We start from the raw sequence: 19,027 nt of genomic DNA, 5'->3' as shown, positions 1-19,027 counted from the left end.
ATGCCAAGCTGAGACTATATATACATTAACCCCATTATGTAGGGATTCAGTAATTTGATCTTTACTAGGAATCAACTAAGTTAAGTAGCTGATTTTATAAAAAAAATAAATAAATAAATACAAAAGTAATTAAAACTTAGGTTGAAAAAAAAGATAAATGATAAATTTTAAAAAAGATTAACAAATTTAATAACGGTAAATAGAAAAAGAAAAAAAAAATTTAATAATAATAATAATAATAGTTTTAATAATTCTAAGTTAAAAAGTGTTATCTGCTTGTAACAGCATTAACTTGTTCATGAAATAAGGTGATTAATAATAATGAATATATATGATGAATGTTATTTTACATATTATATTTTCAAGGCATGTGTTTTAGGGCCTATCCATTTACACCTCAGTTGTTGGGAATACACCGCAGTTGTTGGGAATACTCCGCACTGGAGAAAATTCCATGTTGATGTAACAGCAATAGTAATCAACATGTTGGTACGGTATCCACCTACCAGGCCCCAGGCATATTATTAACAACAATGGAAGATTATAAAATTTCTGTCATTCATATCCCATATGATATTAGACATATGTACTGTACGTTTCATATGAATTCAAATAAAGACGACAATATCAAAATTTATGCTAAAGAGTGATGAAATTTTATATCAAATTAATGGTTACTCTCGCAAAATATTGGATTATGATAACCCAATTACTGTAGCTGGTTTCTGATTTAATGCTAAGGAAATCTGGTCTGATCCAATGAAATCAAAGTGTTCACAGTGGCCAGTCATTATTTGACTGCCAAAATGGCAATTTTGCTAATAAAGTTTTGCTGCAAAAAAATGATATTTTATTAAGAGTACCAATACCTACGAGTATTACAAAAAAGAGAATCTAAATGTTATATTTTTTGTACGCTTGTTATTCTGATACTTCTGCTGTCCATATTTAGCTGTCTGCAGAGTCTCTTCATTAGAAAGGTGAGACCGGGACAATTCCCAACCCTACCCTTCCTCAACCTGGCCCCCCATTGGCAACCCTGGAATTTTATTGTGCTTACCAACAGATAACTGATCAAGTTTCTCCACCAGTTCTGAGACTGGCACCTCTTTTGAAACATGTAAAATATCAGGCAAAGCATTCCTCCTCCCAGATCTGCCAGTTGCGGCAAACTCCACAATTTTTGGTGCTACCTCCGTCATAGCTGTTTTATCTGCAAGAACAGTATAGGTAATCAAGGTTACATTTGGGATGAGTGTATTTTAATATTAACTTCCGACTGCAAATTAAATTTCATTTTATTCAGTTATAAAAAACAAAAAAAACTGTCAGCAACACAAGGCTGAAATGACTGGATTTACAATGAACAATATAGTGAAACAAAATTTACAAACACATAGAGTAAGACCAATTAACCAACATTTTAAATATTATTCCTATACTCATTGCATAATATATCCTTAAATTTCTGGAAGCAAATTTAAATATTTTTGAGTAAAAATGTAAGTTATTTATCACTGAATTATTGAAAGTTGATTTATGTGGTTTTATTTTACATAAAATTCAAATTTTTATTTTATTTTTGAGGTTCTTTTTTTTGTTTTGGTGGTAGTATATCTTTTGAAAATCATTTGAAAGTCACAGAATTGATTACCAGCAAATTTAAGGCTCTATGCAAATATTTTAAGAATGGTATTATTTATGTTTGTGTTTTTGTCGAGGACAAATTTTTATTTTTGAATTGAAGGCTGATAACTTGCTTTAATATACACATTACACATTTAAACTATTAGCATTATATATTTCAATTACACTCTTTATAAATAATTCTGAATAAAAGAATTGTATCTATTTTTGCTTGCTTAAAAGCAAAGTGAGTGTATATGAATAATTTATCATACAATGCACAAGAGATCAAAATATACATTGGACAGTAGTCTCTGGTCATAAAATATTAAATTGTAATTTTTTTTGCTTCCAAAAAATGCTTTTAAAATGTCAATATGAAATTAATTTGCAGTATATTTTACCTGTCTCTTATACACATCTGAATAAACTTACAAATAAATTTCCAACAATTTATGGATAGGTTTAGTCAAAAAAAATGTCAGAATGTTTTTGAGGAGAACAGGAAAATCGAAAGTGGATCAAGAGAGAAGATGAATAGAAATATACGATATATGTGTGTGTGTGTGTGTATATTTGAAAAATCTTCTGTAAAAATAAATGAAGCTATGTATGTTCAACATAGATCATTTGGTTACACAAAATTATTAAGTCTCTGACTCTTTGAACATGAAATTTTAATATGAATATCTCAAATTCTCCTGCGTATTTTATTTGCGTTATAGACGACACGTCTATGACACTGATGAAGAACTCAAGAACGTTCAAATATTTGAATTAAAATTTAATGTTTCCAGAGTCAACGACTAACATTCATCCATTCAGTGTTACCACGACTACCATCCATTTTATAATTTAATTTGAAAGGTAAAAAATGGTATGAATCCCATTGAGGACAATACATTTTTCTTAAATAGTTGAATATTATCTTTATTATGAGTGGAGATGCTTCTGCATACCATAGCTACTGTCATATGATTTATCATTATTCATTGTTTATTACATAATACATTAAGAAAGAAACATGACTAAATGGCAAAATCCAAAGGGATTTTAATACTTCCGCCTTATAAGCTCAGTAGGTAAATTAAACCAAACTCTAATTGGAAGGTTAGGGTTAAAAGCCCAGTGGGGACAATATATTTCTCCATACTAGACTTACTATTACTGTATGTGATTTATATCATTATTCATGGCATTGAATAGTAGGTTGGGAAAAATGTATCCAAATTGGAAAATCCGAGGAAGTAATACCACTTGACCTTAGGTTGTAATGCATCCGAACAAGCAAGGTAATCGAGGATCTTGGTTTGCATGAATGTGATGAGGACAATACATTTTTTTGCATTTTTCTTTGTCACAAGCAGAGGTGTTTATCCATACAAAAAAGCTATGATGTAATTGACATCTGTGAATTTTTGTATATTGGCAAAGTAATATCTTAAAATATGTATGTGTTTTTAATTTGGTAGGCTTATGGAAGTAGATTGGATATATTGGATTAGATTGGAAGTAACTGTAAAATTAGATCATCGTAGAGATTTTTGCTGGAAATTTAGAGTAACCGAAAAGGATGTACATGCAGTTGGCTAGTATTATGTTTTATTGATTCTCCCATTTCAGACAAGTCCAATCCGAAAAGACAGATGGTTTAATTCTAAAAAAGAGGATATTTATTTTTAGAATGATTGATTTCTTTTTTAAATGGATGCAGTTTCATTTTATTTAATCATCTCTATTTATTCCATATACAGTACAGCACAACAAAAGAAACCACTACAAAACTAGTGGGATTGGCTTCCCAGAAGGAGATCTAAAATCTTTCAGTAAAGAGGGTCAATCATTGATTAACTTTTTACTAAAAACTTTTAAATTATGTGTAAATAAATTGGATTAGCAGATCAGCGACTCTTTACAGGTGTGTGACCAGCATAATAATATAATAATAATAATATTAAATAATAATGGATTTTTATAATGCTTACATTGTTCATGTTCTACTACTGTTATACTCTCATTACAACACCTGTTATATAAAAAGAAGTTCCTTTGAAATAACGCATTCTTGTAGGTAATCGATTTGTATCTTATTAATCGGAGATGATGCCGCCAGCCGATCTTGACCCACAAACAATAAAATTATTCATACTTACCTACTGTTGATGAAATGTGATGCAAACAGTGTAAATATAGGTGTGAGTAATTAAAGGGATATATTGTGGGTGTGGAACCCATGCAGTGGCAGTACATTTAGGGGCAGGTGGCTTAAGTCCCCCATATCCAGGCCAGCCTTCCCGTTGGCCTTAAAAAAGAAGAAACCTTGTCTTTCCTTTTCATAAAAATTTTGGACAAAATGTGTCCCATAAATTTTTCAAACTTCAAAAAAAGAAAATTTTGTTCAAATTTTAAGTCTGGGAGTGCCATTTCTGGCAATCTAGAGGTGTCATCATCATAAATTTTCTTACCTCAGCCCTGAACATGGTGGGCCTGAGGTGGTATACACCCTCAATTTCAAATTCCTGAATCTGCTGCTACTGATTACATTTCATTTTCTGCTATATTTATTGAGTGCTTTTCAAGGTTATCTCTTTTTTAGCCTTTTTCCATAATCTATATTGTGTTAGCCATGCACCATACTGGAGCCACAGGTTTATCATACTCGTGTATGCTGCATTTTATGAATTATCTGATAAATTGGCGCTTTTCAGGCCACAACATTACATTAATATACCGTAGACGGTAAGACTGCCTGAATATAACTATCAATGGCATTACTACTCATTTTAACATCTCCTTTTCTGCTTTTGGGGCTTTTGATATTGTTATATTCATGTACTTTTTTTTTCACTTTACTAGTATGAATATTTCTGTTATTGAAGTACCTCAAGGTTGTTAAAATTAGGCGCATGGTATATACATATATGAAATGCAACACATAAAAAGATACCGATATCATATCTGGTCATCATAGAAAACTTGACATTTAAACTTTGTAACCATATGTAGAACTTTGCTCTTTTGAGCACTTGTTAATTTTTAATAAGAATGGATCAACATGCTTAAGTTTGATTATAATTGAATCCAAATCAATATGAATTTGTTATGACAATTTATTTATCATCTGTTTTAATTTATGGCAAAGTGGTGAATTCCAAAGTTGTTTACAGAGTGTCTGCAAATTGGCAAATGTATCTTAAATGGATCGATGATTCATTAATCAGTCATTAACTGTCATTAAGGATTAGATTCCCATTCATTGGTTACTATACTATGAAAAAAAAATTTTTTACTAAATTTAACAAGATGAAAACATGTTGAGTTACAAAATATTTTGTATTTCATCATAAAAAGGATTAAAATATTTAAAAACAGATACAAAATTGAAACATCAAAAATGTAAAAATTGAAAAATCGAAATAACAATAAAATATTACAATAGTGTAACCAATAATTAAACACCAGAAATTTAAGCAACTGAGTAGAAAATTAATACGAAATACAGTTAAAAAATTTAAACACTTAAAAAAAATTTTAAAAAATCGAAAAATCAGAATAAAAAAAAAAAAAAAAAAAAAGAAAATCCAATAATTTGAGCAACTGAGTGTCATACTTGCTGTTGATTAATAAGTTTGATGTGATATGGAATTGGGTTCCTTTCATTGACATTATAGATATTTCCACAAAAATTGATGACCAACTTATGTAAGAGTATAACCGGTGTTGCTTATGCATCTATTATTTGTCAAATCAATGTCAACAAAGACCTAGTAGGAGGGTGTTAATATTTGGACAGGTCAAGCCCCACCATCTGCTGAGATTCAGACAAAAACCTCACAAAAACAATTAGTTTTTAGACAACACCATGCTCCCCCTCCCCCATGGCAGCAAATTAGTTCCACTATAAAGTGGTTAAAAAATACTAAAAATGACCATTATGATTTTATTGGAAATGGGATAGCAGTAAATTAGTTCCACTACGTGGTTAAAATACTAAAAATGACTATTAAGGTGTTATTGCAATAGGGATTTAGTACATTCTTAATTTTCACACACCCCAGACCGAAACCAGCCTACACCATTGAATACATTCTACATTGTCTCTAAAGAGCTTACAAATACAGCCTCTGCTAAAAATGTTCAGATGCTCTGTCAAACAGTTTCCCCCTGAATCTGAATAGCCACCACTATTCATTCATACAATGCATGTCCTTAAACAGTTAGAATTATTGCAAAAGAGTTTTAACATCTAATATATAGTACTGTATTTAAAGACTGATAAAAATGAAGGTTGGTATTCATCAGTACTCCTCAGTATTCATTGGAGCATGTGCGAATAAAAGATATTTGAGTCAGCTGACCTACGTTTTCTGTAATCGAAATGCTAATAATAATGCTAATGATATCAATAGCTTTGTATGTGATATTAATGTATATAAGCTCATGTAATTTTTGATATAGTTAGAAATTTGAAATAGAAGATTAGAATAGATGGAGTAGTTGTTGCAGCTTGGGTGTATGAGGCTCTCTGTTATAAGGTTAGGTGTTGTGAATTCTTGAATAACTCATTCGTTTCAACCAAGGAGTGAACATAAGGACCTAATGAATTTTTTATGTTGAATACATTTGGTCTTTGCAGGACTTTGAAGACATGGATAGTTAAAGAAGATTGCTATATGTCATACCAAATGACTGGCGGATTGGTCATATTCTAAGAATTGTTGATTATACTGCAGTGCGAGGGCAGGGCACTAGACATGGGTTTCAGAACACAAACAGGATGCCAGTCATGAGAGTTACAAATGCTTGTAATGAAATCTGTAACAAAGCTAAGCCAAATACTAAAGACAGAGACCTTGCAATTTTGAAGAGATTGTTTGTAAAATAAGATTTTTCAAAATTTGAAATACACAAACCACGTTTACATAATAGGACAGTATAGGCCATGATACTGCTATTCATATACAGTAATCTATATATGAATAGCACCAAATAAGATAATGTTCTATACTTCCTCTAAAGCCACACAATGTAAAATCTAGCTGATTGATCGACCGGCATGATCAACAAATTGCACGCCCCTTAAAAAATTACTTACTCTCCCCCCACCCCAGTTATCCCCAAAATCGCGTGCAAGTAGTTAAAAATCACCTACAGTATATCACCTTATTTTGTAAGTTAACTGACCATTGAGCCCCTTACTTCACCTTCGTGCCCCCATCAGCACCTCCACTTCAAGGCTCCTAGATACGCCCCTGGACATTCCATGTTTCAAGTTGTGTCTGATGTTTAGGCCCAAATAGACTCTCTTTCACGCTGCTAACTTCCAGGGAGGGCTTTCATTACCAACAGCCATACTGTCAATTACTTAACCTGATTCCACTGTGGGCTGGGTTATCTCAATATTTTTATATTTGTGGTTTCTGTAACAATGTTTTGAACTGAACAGGTTGTTGGCCCACCACAGTAGGTTTATTTTTTTGGTTTTCCACCCCTTGGTCAGAGCCTTGTAAGCCTATCACTGCAAGATGATAGTTCCCAGGGTGCACCACGGGGAGGTGAGGTTGGCTTGAGTATTCTACGTACACCAGCAGGCTATATTTAGCCTATACATTGACACAAATAAGAAAAAATAGCTGAACAAAGGGAGGATGAGCCCCCCTAGGGTCAACGGCCAACCATTCTTAGGATTACATGTGTTTAAGGATATATTAAGTATGACTTGCTTAGTCCGTTTTTGTTTTCATGTTTGTTAAGCACATAGAGGTCCCAACAGCAGGCGACCACAATGAATAGGCATGCACAAGAATACATATACCAGAATTATAGTACATAATACAAAATCATTTTTAAATTCCGTATAGCATCATGTGATTTGTATTCACCAGTCCATAGTACTAGTAGTGATGGCCTTACTGTTTGTGTTTACAAAAAATAGGATTAGACTTTTATATTTTGTTCAAATTTTTTTGTTAACTGCATAAATCAGAACAGGATCCAACACTTTTACGGTTATGAATCTGTTGAAATAGCGCGGTATAGATGCTTAGATTACAGATAAAACAGTAGCAGAATATCATAGAGGTATTTGTCTCCATCTATTGTATTTCTTCCCCTAACATATTCAATATACAGTAGGCTTATTGTACTTGTGCTGTACGTTTTAACATTTATTATTTGAATGAATTGTTTGCAGTAGTGTTTATCAGTAACTGCTTCACCAGAGGAGCAAAATTGACGGCAGCCTTTTTTCCAATTATGCCACTGCACATTATCGTATCTATTACTGCATATGTTTTGCATTATTATAATAATGCATTTTTGTAGGAAAGACTTAAATTATAGTATTGTAATGCATGAAAATTCCTAATTAAAAGTTTCAGTTGGAAACCAAAATAGAACATGAAGAAACATGACTTCCTAAATGGTTTACAATTTCAACAATTATAGAAACTCCATTTAACAGATTTGACATTATAGCCGTCTGCGAACCAAAACATTGGCGACCATAAACCACCAATTGCTTTGAATGGAAAGGTCACTAGAAATTAATTTGTTTAAAATATGAGTAAACGGATATTACGTCCCAATATACAAAATCCCAATGATTTATACAGTAATTTACAACCAGTAATTTAGCTGAATGTAAATTACACTTAAGAACAGACCATGATGATACATATGACTCAGGGTTGCTGAAAAGATGGGGCTAGGGAGGGTTGCTCCTTACATAGCAGACATCTTGTTTGCCACTATACTATGCATGTGTATTTTTTGGGGGTAGGAAGGGGAACAAGGTATAGTACTAGGGAAAGACCTTGAACTACGACCGAGGGCCCTACAAAAGCATCATCTAGAATTGTCGTCTGTCTTGTTATCCTTGGCCAAGGCATTTTAATATCTTTTAATACCCGGAGTATCAATAAGTTGCATGAAATTTTTTGTCTTAATTTGAACATGTACTACGAGATTTCAGACTCAAAAATCAATGCTTGAGGAAATTTTGATAAAGTAGAGTATTGCCCAATTTCTATATCAAACAAACTAACATTCTCAGCTAAAATATTGTCTAGTTTAACAAACCAAAATCACATTATGTAACCAATCATTCACCCCATGTGTGATTTTTATTTTTGAGAGAGAAATTGTAAACAATCATAAAATATACACCAGTTTGTCTGTATTTGGCAAATCCATTTGAGATGAAATATAAATTAGGTCTCTTGATTGACGTCATGTAACTTTTCATTTTTAATCATGTATTTTGTTACTGAACTCCATCTGTTCTACTCCGTGATCTATTTATAGCTTGGCTGCATGATGTACTTAAATTTCTATAACTTCACTCTTAAATCCTTACGTCATGAATACACATAATCTCTTTATCTGAGTGGTTTAATAAGTTCAAGTAACAGTCGTCAATAGATGATGTTAAAAGTAGGTAGGTTATTAGGCAAGATTAGGAAGTGTCCTCCTCTCCTAACATAGAAAAATATAGTGTTACCATAAAAGGGTATAACCAGTGATATGTTGTAAAGAGAAATTAATCACTGCAGTATGTGAAGTATAAACTTCAATTGATGTTTAACTCTATTAATGTCTTGATATATATGGCACTCCTTTACTGTCATATAATATATTAGTAGTTCTTTTCACTAGATCTGGATGAAAATAAACTCTCCCTAGCAGGAATTTGCCTGCTAATACGTGGCAGTCGCGCAAGTTTATTTTGTCTGCCGGTACTTCAAGTGACAATTCTATGTCATCAGCTAATGATTATAGAGGTAGTCGCATAAGCTTATGGTTTTTTGTTAATTTTGCAACTGGCAGTCACAAATTGTCAGTGTGGGGTAAGGGTTGCTATTAGTTAAAGTGGCAGTCATACAAGCTTACATGGCTTTTACTTAGAGTGGCAGTCGCAAAAGTTTAAGTTGTTTCCTTATGATTAAAGTGGCAGTGGCACAAATGCATTAAATACCAAAAACTAAAAGATGTTTTCAATTGTACATCAGTTGCTTATTACTACAAGAAGAATGAATAATATTTCTGTAATTGGAAAATACATTTTATTCAATATGTTTTCGTTTTTATATTTAATTTATTCATGACATGTAATTGTTATTGTAACGTAAATGTTGTTATTGATTTTAAATGACTGTGCAATAGTAATTTTAACATATATTTTTTCTTTTGTTCTAATGTATTATGATACAGTAATATTATCATAATGTGATTCAGCATTTTGATGACAATGTTGTTGAATAAATTACCAATATTACATCTAACTAATTACATATTTGGAATTTACATTATAGTGTCTCTCACTGCTATATATAACATCCAAATCCATTGGGATATTTGGTATTGTAACAATTTGCATTACAGTGTATTATTATTACTATTGTCATAATCATTATTACCATAGTATACTGTATATACCATGCTTTAAATAAACTTATCAGAAATTTGCAAACTTGTGACTGACAGTCGGCGATTAACATTAAAGTGCAAAGATGCTGACGAACAACAAAAGAAACTTCATAGTAGGGTAGTAGATATTTATATTGTCATTAGACCTATCATTCTAATAATAACAATAATAATAATAATAATAATAATAATAATAATAATAGCAATAATGTTAGATTTTTCAATAATTGTTATTATCATTAAACCTATTATTCTTATATGGTTATTTGTTGTATATCGTTGTTGTTATTGCCATTGTTAACACGTTATCAGTATTTCTAACATACTGTATAATAATGATAAAAACTCTACTCCTATTTAGCGTATTCGGTAAAAAGCCTCCATACATTTTACAAAAAAAAATATATCATTATCTTATTACTATGAACTTATAGTAACATGATCCCTTGTAAGAAATGTATAAAATTTATTATTTATATACAGGATCTACTTGCCACTTGACAAGTTAATGTACTTGGAGTAGAAAAAAAGGCATAACACATGCGGTCTGTAGCATTTAACTGATTAACATAGCAACAGTAACTAATAAACGAACAAGTATCTTTCATTATTAGGGAATTTCAATCATAAAACCTATTTTTCTAATTACACTTCTATATATAGATATTGGTTACACTCTAGCAATCAAAGGGTTCTGGGAATACAAGATATTGTTGAAAATTTACTTAGTACTAAACATAAAAGATTAAAAATGTGCATGTAATATTCTCAACTTTTTCGGTCTTTTTTTTTTTATTCGGAATTTCAAAGCAAAAAAGAAAATGGTCATAAAATAGGATCTTCAGATACAGGAAAATAAGGTTTTATGGTGTTTTACAGTTGTTTTGTAAAATGTTAGACATGCTTAGGGCTAGATCACATACTGTACATGTAAATATGATGGTGGAGATGGTAAGAATTTTGAGCTTCTCTTCTGATTGCTTGTGGAACATGTTGGTGGCCCCTGGTCCCCAGTGGTGTTTGCTAATTGCTTAAATCTCACAAGGTATAAAAATAGAAAATTACTATCACAACCTGATTCTGATCACGCCCATCCCTTGCCCTACCCCCACCCATTGCTCTCAGTGTTGGCAACTATGCTTTCTTAAATGAACCATTTTACAATCAACCTTCAAAATAAACAGACATAAAATTGCTCTTTAATTCTGCAAATGTATACACCGAGACAAAATGTGGATTACAATGAGGAATCTTAAGCTCAACAGTTAAGAGTGCTTCTCTCTAACTGATTAGTTCTAAAAATAGCCACACTTCTGCCTCACTTGAAAAAAAATTGATGAAAGAGGCCTTGATACCTGAAATGAATGCATTCAGCAATGTAAATTGATCATGCAAGAATCACCAGCTAAGATATTTCAGCAATCACCTTTTAAGTTTTCTTTCATTCAATCTTGGTTTTGTAACCTCATGAAATATGTGTTAATGAAATTACAACAGAGCGCCTGAGTACAGGAGATAAAGTCGCCTGAGTTTGACATGAGTCTTGGGGAAAAAAAAGACATGTTAATGTATATTCAGCCATTTGCTTAATGTACTATAAGTTGGATTAAGTGACATTGAACATTAAGTATGCTATAATGATTAATTCCCATGGATCTAATTGATAACTATCATTATTAGCTGCTTTGCAGGTGAACACAAGTTGAAGCTTGTATTATAATTATTTCATTTCAAGGGTCTTATTCTGTGTTTATTTTCTTGGCTGCCAATTGGCAACCAATATCTTTTAGAGGCAGTGACTCTAGCCATATCATGTACAGTATCTGATTTAATTTGGTTGGTTTGTTGTTGATGTATAACAAATCCATATATATAATGTCCTAATTTTAAAAAATAAGATAATAAATTATCCAATTATAGAATTGGAAATACTCATTCATATGCTATATGTTATATTAAAACAATAGAGGAACTGTGAGAATGAAAACACAGTGAAAATTGAATATGATTTGACCCTCGATTCTTAAATATTTTGGGTTGTCATATTTTGGCAACACAAACTTTTTCACCTTATTGCTTTACATTATTTGGTGAACATTTTTGTTTTTGGCATCTCAAACATTTGTCACTATATAAAATAAAGCATTTATATAATATACAGGTAAGTTTTATTTATTTAAGCTCTCTTTATCCAGGGAATATCCATTCAGTGACAGCACTGCTTTTCAAGGAAGCCCTGGTGCATACAGTGACTATATCCAAAAAACAAAAAAGAAAAAATAATTTTTACAATCATGAAATTCAAAAGTAACTAAAAGTAAATCAAAAACAACAAGATAGCCTAAAACTGAAAAGAAAGCAGACAAATGAAAACTACCAAACCAAAATAAAAAAGGTACAGTCTTACTAAATACAGATAAAGGCCTCTTTTTTACACATATTAATAGAAAGAGCATCAAAATTGTTACGATAACAGAGCAGCTCCAAAGATGAGCTGCTCTGTTATGAAAAGTACGCTCACCACAGTTTGAATTTGCATGTGGAACAACTAGAGTATTTGATATTTGATTCCCAGTAGGGTAAGAATGAACAGAGATGGTGAAGGTGAATTTGGAAGACAGATATTCAGGGACATTACCATTTAAACATTTAAACACAGTAAGTAAAGTCTGGTTTGTCCATCGATCATTCAATTTAGGCCAATGAAGAGTAATCATCATATCATCCACTGAAGTTCTAATATTGGCTGATAATAAAATTCATTTAAATATTGATCATTATTGCACTTTGAAAACAAATTTCATATCAAATATTGTGTCTTTAATAGTGATATGGTATCATAATGACGATATATCTGGAGTGTAATAAAGTCAGCTTTGCATCATTACTGTACAAAAGCTCAACGTAGGTGTCCAAGCTTTCTTAATTATTTTCATATTACAATGCATTATTGAACGCACGGCAGTATTTGATCTGGTAATTTACACCAAATGTCTAAAAATAGAACTCAAATACTTAATGTTAGGCATTTGGATATCGACATGTTATGAGATCAAATAATAACAAAAAAAACAAAAACAAACATAAGTTCACTTGCCGTAGGGACAGTATCACCCTAGATACGCCATTGTTACGTCAGCTGGCTATGGGTTTCACCACCCACAGCAAAAATACTATATAAGGTGTTAAGAAAGCATGTTGTTCAACCAAATACAGTATCTCTGGCTTCATTCAAACCCTGATATACTATTTACATAACTCAAAACATGACAAGTTGTTCACACAATCCCTGTGCTTGAAAAAGTGTACTCATTTTTTTTTTTTTTTGCATTGGCGGATTCAAGGGGTGGGGGGGGCCCCTACATTTTTCGAAGTTGTAAAAAAATTGGAGAAAAAAAAAAAATTACATTCCAATTTCAAGTCTGAGCGTGCCATTTCCCCTTCCATCTAGAGGTGACATAATCGTAATTTAGACAGGATTACATACCAGGAAAATTCATTATAGCAGTACTCTTCAAAGATTCTACAATTTTCTTTTTCGGTACAGCTACTGTGCCATTCATTTATGTTTTATTTATTGTTTCCATGTATCCATTACTACTGCTAATAATAATAATAATGGTCTTTACTATAAAAGTGCGTATAGTTGGAACCTCTGACATTGACAAACTAAAAAAAAAATTACTGCCGTACTGTAGAAGCACCAGTAGACTTCAGTGGGAAATTTACCCTGTTTTGCAGGCATAGACCCCTGTCATACTAAAAATGGTGTAAAAGCGCATCTTTTACCATGTTAAACCACAAAATCTCCATAGGGTTTACTCAAGGGAGGCACTATGCAGTCTCTGGCTGGCCTTAGGCACCATCATGCTCAGCAAATTTTGGAGCCACCATTGCTGCAGCAGTCTCAAAAGAGCAACAAAAAAAGTTTTGGCAGGTGGGACACCTCCCTTATCACGAACAAGATGTTACGGTGCTGCATTCTATATTAGGGAGCTTTCGATTGCACGATGACAGTATAACGTACAATGTAATGACATCACTAAAAGTCACCTGCGCATGCGAGAACATTTAGTTCTCTTCGTCACATAGATTCTAGGACGCAATTTGGCCAAATCTACGTATGCAGAGAACATAGGACGCTAGGTAGGATGGTCACACATGAACAATTTTGCTCTAGCATAGCGTCGTCGCGCAAAAGCGAAAGTTCCTTATTGCTTCCCCAGTACTTTCGAACAACTTACCATTGAACATATATCATGCTTCATCAATCAGTCAATTTAAATCTAAACTGAAAGCTCATCAGTTTCATTTACATTACTCTCAGAATTACACAGTTTATTAACCACCTTTACTTTCATCATCTCTTTAGTGAATTGAGATATTTCTGATATTTATGTGCTATATAAAAACGGAATTATTACTATAATTATTCTTATAGCTCATATAAACAAACGAAGATGTTGATACTATAAGTGGGCAAATTTAATTTTGAAAATTGAGAATACAGGTAAATACAAAGAAAATAAGGCACATTAGGAATCAAACAACACAAAATAATATTTTGGATTGTTGATTTCTATGCCACAACCTTAGCTCCATTCAGGCCACACGTTTTTTGTGTATAAGATCTGAGACAAATATATTAATCCTTGTTCTATGGACATTGCTTTGTGACACAATGTAAATATGTAGGCAGCTAACAGTAGACTAGACAAGGTGCAAATACCCCTTTGATTCTATTTATCTTTTAGTATTCTATTATAATGGACATTTGCAAATTGTACAAATACAGCCCTTGAGAGGCACAAAAGAATGACCAAAAGTATGTGAGTAGCTAGGAAGAACTTGAAGGAAGATCCCACAATTAATAAAAATGAAGACACATCAAATACCACAAAGTCAAGTCAAGGAAATTTACCATCTCTTGCTAGAAAACCCTTTGTTTTTACAGCCTGATGGTGATAATCAAAACTATTATTTAAAACTGGGCATAATTTTGTATAAAAGCAGTACATAATTGTTTTTGCAAGCACACTGGAAACCTAAATTTTAGAATTTAATTTTTTTTTTTTTAATTAGCTATGGTAATAACATTAAGAACTTTTTAATACTAACACATTTATATATTACTACTGTATATATACATTTTTGTATTGAGAAACAACTTCACATTGTGCTATTATCCAGTATAACATCCATAGATAATGATAATCCCATCTTCCCTCCTTCCTCCAGCTCTCAAAGTGCCCTTTGGACTGATGTTTTTCCTCTTACAAGCTGTAACGACAGATTATGTATGTACAAGAATCGCTTACCTGAAGGTATAGCATTGAATGTGTAATCTATCATATTCAACAATTGCTGTAAATTCAATCAGTTAAAAATTTTACAAAGCAATAACTTTCTAAAGCCTTGTCCAAATTATCAAATTTTATGTGACACATAAATGTATACCCATATTTAGGTATATTAATGATATAATGCCCATATTTGGGCATATCATACACATTTTTCACATAAAATTTGATTGTGGGCTTAAAGCCCTTTCGAGACTATCAAATTGTATCTAACAAAAACATGTGACATACCTAAATATGGTCATGATGACATCACATTGTCCATGTATAGGCACATCATGACTATATATGGGCATACATCAGTTTTTTGTTAAAGAAAATTTTTATAATCTGGACAGAGCTTTAAGCCCATTATTGGCAAAATTTCACTAAAAAAAGAATTTTTTTGAAAAAATGCATATGCATTACTTTAATTATTATAAACCATGGAAAAATATTGGCATTAATTTTAGTATTTACGCAAAAGGATAAAAAAAAAAATGAAAATTAGGGACTATTTCTCATAGGAGATTACCATTTTCTCAAACGACTTTTTCGTTACTAGGCAAATTCAGAGGTTGTAGATCGCATCCGCTGTGATTGCTCATGCTTTTGTGTATACTTTATACAGTCAATAAAGTGCGCCCTCTCTAATGAGATTAGTTTTGTACTTTGCATCTTGCATACTGGGGTCGATTGAGTAGGCCTGAGATATGTTTGTTTAATTTTCAAAACCTCGGTCAAAATCATTTTTTTAACAAATGTGAAATAAATTCAATAAATATTTTCACAAGCATCAACAGAAAGTATTACGTCGGCCGTTTTTATGTCCAATAACAGAACCTAACAGAGGTAAGGCTAAGCCTAGCCTAGCATTGTTGATGGGCTAATGTTTCCGGTGCCTACTATATTTCTTTGGAGACCTATCTCATAATCAAACATAAAAAATTCATCCACGTTTATTTTTTGTGTTCCACACAAAAAAAATAAAAAAATAAAATTTCAGTCTTATTTTATATTTTTTTCATGTTCAGGAAGGTCTAAATCCAGTTAAACTAGCAATTTCGTATTATATTTATAGGTCTTTATAACATATATAAAAATCTGATTTTTTTTTTAACAACTAAAATTTTGCCAGAAATGGGCTTTAAAGTTATTGCCAGGCCAGAATTCTATAAACTGTAATTAATTGTGTGTACTCTGAAGGCACCAAGGAGGTAAACGTGTTTATAAATAGCGTTAGGCTATTTGTATTCATTTAATATTGTCAGCTATTAATAGAAATTTCTCGAAATTATGTATTCAAAAAAAATTCTGTATTGATTTTCCTCTTAACTATGGGTTTGTACAATAATTGTTGTCATAGTATCCAGCATCTTATTCTACATAATCCGATTCATTTCCTTCCTTATAACTTTATTTTGCCTTGTTGTTATTGTAAAACCTAATAATCATGCTATTCGTAGGATTGTTACTATTAATATTCACGTTAAATGATCATCATTACTTTTCTTTCTTTTATTTATTTCAAAAACCACATCCAACAGCAATCAAATGTCAATAACAGGATGCCTTAAAACGTGTTTACCTACGCATAAATATATAAAAGATATGAATAGAAAAACGCACAAAAAAAAAAAAGAAACAGGAACTTACTACTAATTTTTGTATTTTTTAAAAATTGATTTTACCAGTTCTATTGTTATTTGAATTGATTGTTCCTATCACTGATTTCTGAACATTTACATGTGCAGGCATATTTCGGTTTTCTTTTATACCAAAATGTATTGTGACATTTTTTTATGTTTGTCATTAATATTATATATTAATATAAGATATTATCATAGAAAGTAGTAAAAATAACACCAAAACCTATTAAAGTGTCAGATGCGGTATCAGAATGTATTTCCTCTGTCCCATATAACATTGTGCTTGCCTCTGATCCTGTCCCCCTTGTTTGTCACTAAGCATGATATTAATCATTTTGATTTTTCATTATATCATTGTTGAATTCAATATTTATGTTTGTTACACACTTCCATTATTTTGAGGTATAACTTGAGTTCATGCTGGCCTTATTTTCCAACACAAGTTGCTAGTGAAGGGTGCAGTGATGTATAATGTGCTTTTTGTGTTCAGTAGTTGTTTTCGGAGAAATGTTCAGAAAATTAATTTTTATGTTAGGCCTATATTTTATTATAAGTTTTTGTTTTGCCAAACTTTCCTTAAGTTATTTTTCAACATTTTATTTCTTAATTGGTGGAAAATCATTAAATGCTTTCCTCCCACTAAATATCTTTCTAATAAAGGTTCTGGCCATGAGAAACTTGATACACAATTATCATTAAAATTAACAAAATTAATTATTAACATATTAATTAACAGAATTTAAAAAAACCTAATGTCATAAACTTGCAGTAGTCGTATGTTCAAACTATACTTACTTAAAATTTCAGAGTCCTACATACACATCTTTTTGTATATTCACAGATAAGACCGTTATTTGAATGTACCAGTAAACTGATTGGCGTACCTGATAGCAACATACAGCATCAGTAAGATGGATTTAGTTGGAACACTTTTAAAAAATCCTCTGCCACAATTCCGGACTGTTGCCTGTAATGCCGAGGAAAGCATGTGCTATATTTAGCAACATGCATATGGACTGCTACACAGCAGCCTTTTTTGGATTAATCCATTTTCCATAGGGGGGTGCACAGGCATTACTATCAGTTTCAACTAATTACTATCAGGGAGTGCTCATATTACTCGTTAATTATTACTCTAGATTGTACGTGCCTGTAAGCTTTCGTGTATCAACATTATGTATCCCAGATATGTTTACATAATTTAAATATTTTAATTTGTAAACCTTAGTGTTATGGTATTTATTAATATTGATAAATTATATATTCAGGTAATATATTTATATATCACTTGCAGAGGAATGAAGAAGAGTAATGTGTGCTCAAAGGAATTGTCAATTAAACTAGTCTTGTAGTAAATCATCTGTGCTTTAGTGATTCAATCAGATTGTTGTTGTTCTTCTCATTCCAGTTTATTGATGCTGTAATTCATAAGCAACATGTTTCAGCCTGACATATTCTGAGGCATTAGCCATTATTATGTGAATATTCACACAATCATATGTCATCAAATTGTCCTTTTTTCATACAACTATAATAAGGAACTTTCGTTGATGAAATATGTTTGAAACGATTTATAACATCATTTGAGTGCTGTATTATTATCTGTTTAATATAAATGTATATAATTATGTATATTATTTAAAAAAATATCTTTTCAGAGATCTCTGTTTGTCATTTAAAATGCTTAAGAAGAGGGCGCATCACATTGATCTCCGTTTAACATGTATACATTAAATACAAGTGTTTTTCATTGGCATGCTGTAGAGGGTGAAATTAATTGCCTTCAATCGGATTCAAACTTCCAACGAAAGCCTCAATGGCCCAGTTGGTTAAGGCATCTGCGTAGACAGCAGAAGGTCCCGAGTGTGAATCACAGTTGGGGAACTTTTATTCGCACTTGTAGATTCCTCTTCTTTACCATTACCAAAGTTATAAAGATGTATAAAGAATAAAAAGATTTAGAGTTTATCTCTTCATGTGTTACAT

At 31.7% G+C, this 19,027-nt stretch overlaps 1 long non-coding RNA gene across 1 annotated transcript; it reads left to right on the top strand.

Annotated features, from left to right (window-relative positions):
* The first annotated feature begins 12,333 nt into the window (after positions 1–12,333).
* LOC117120698 lies at positions 12,334–18,400 on the top strand. Its single transcript, XR_004447408.1, has 2 exons — positions 12,334–12,711; positions 17,883–18,400. It is a non-coding gene; the product is annotated as an uncharacterized LOC117120698 (long non-coding RNA).
* Positions 18,401–19,027: the final 627 nt, after the last annotated feature.

This window comes from Anneissia japonica, unplaced genomic scaffold (assembly GCF_011630105.1).
Source record: "Anneissia japonica isolate Jap-2015-1 unplaced genomic scaffold, ASM1163010v1 scaffold287790_len634930_cov199, whole genome shotgun sequence".
Lineage (NCBI taxonomy): Eukaryota > Metazoa > Echinodermata > Crinoidea > Comatulida > Comatulidae > Anneissia > Anneissia japonica.
Note: the sequence above shows the minus strand (reverse complement) of the source record. Positions and strands in the feature narration are given on the sequence as shown.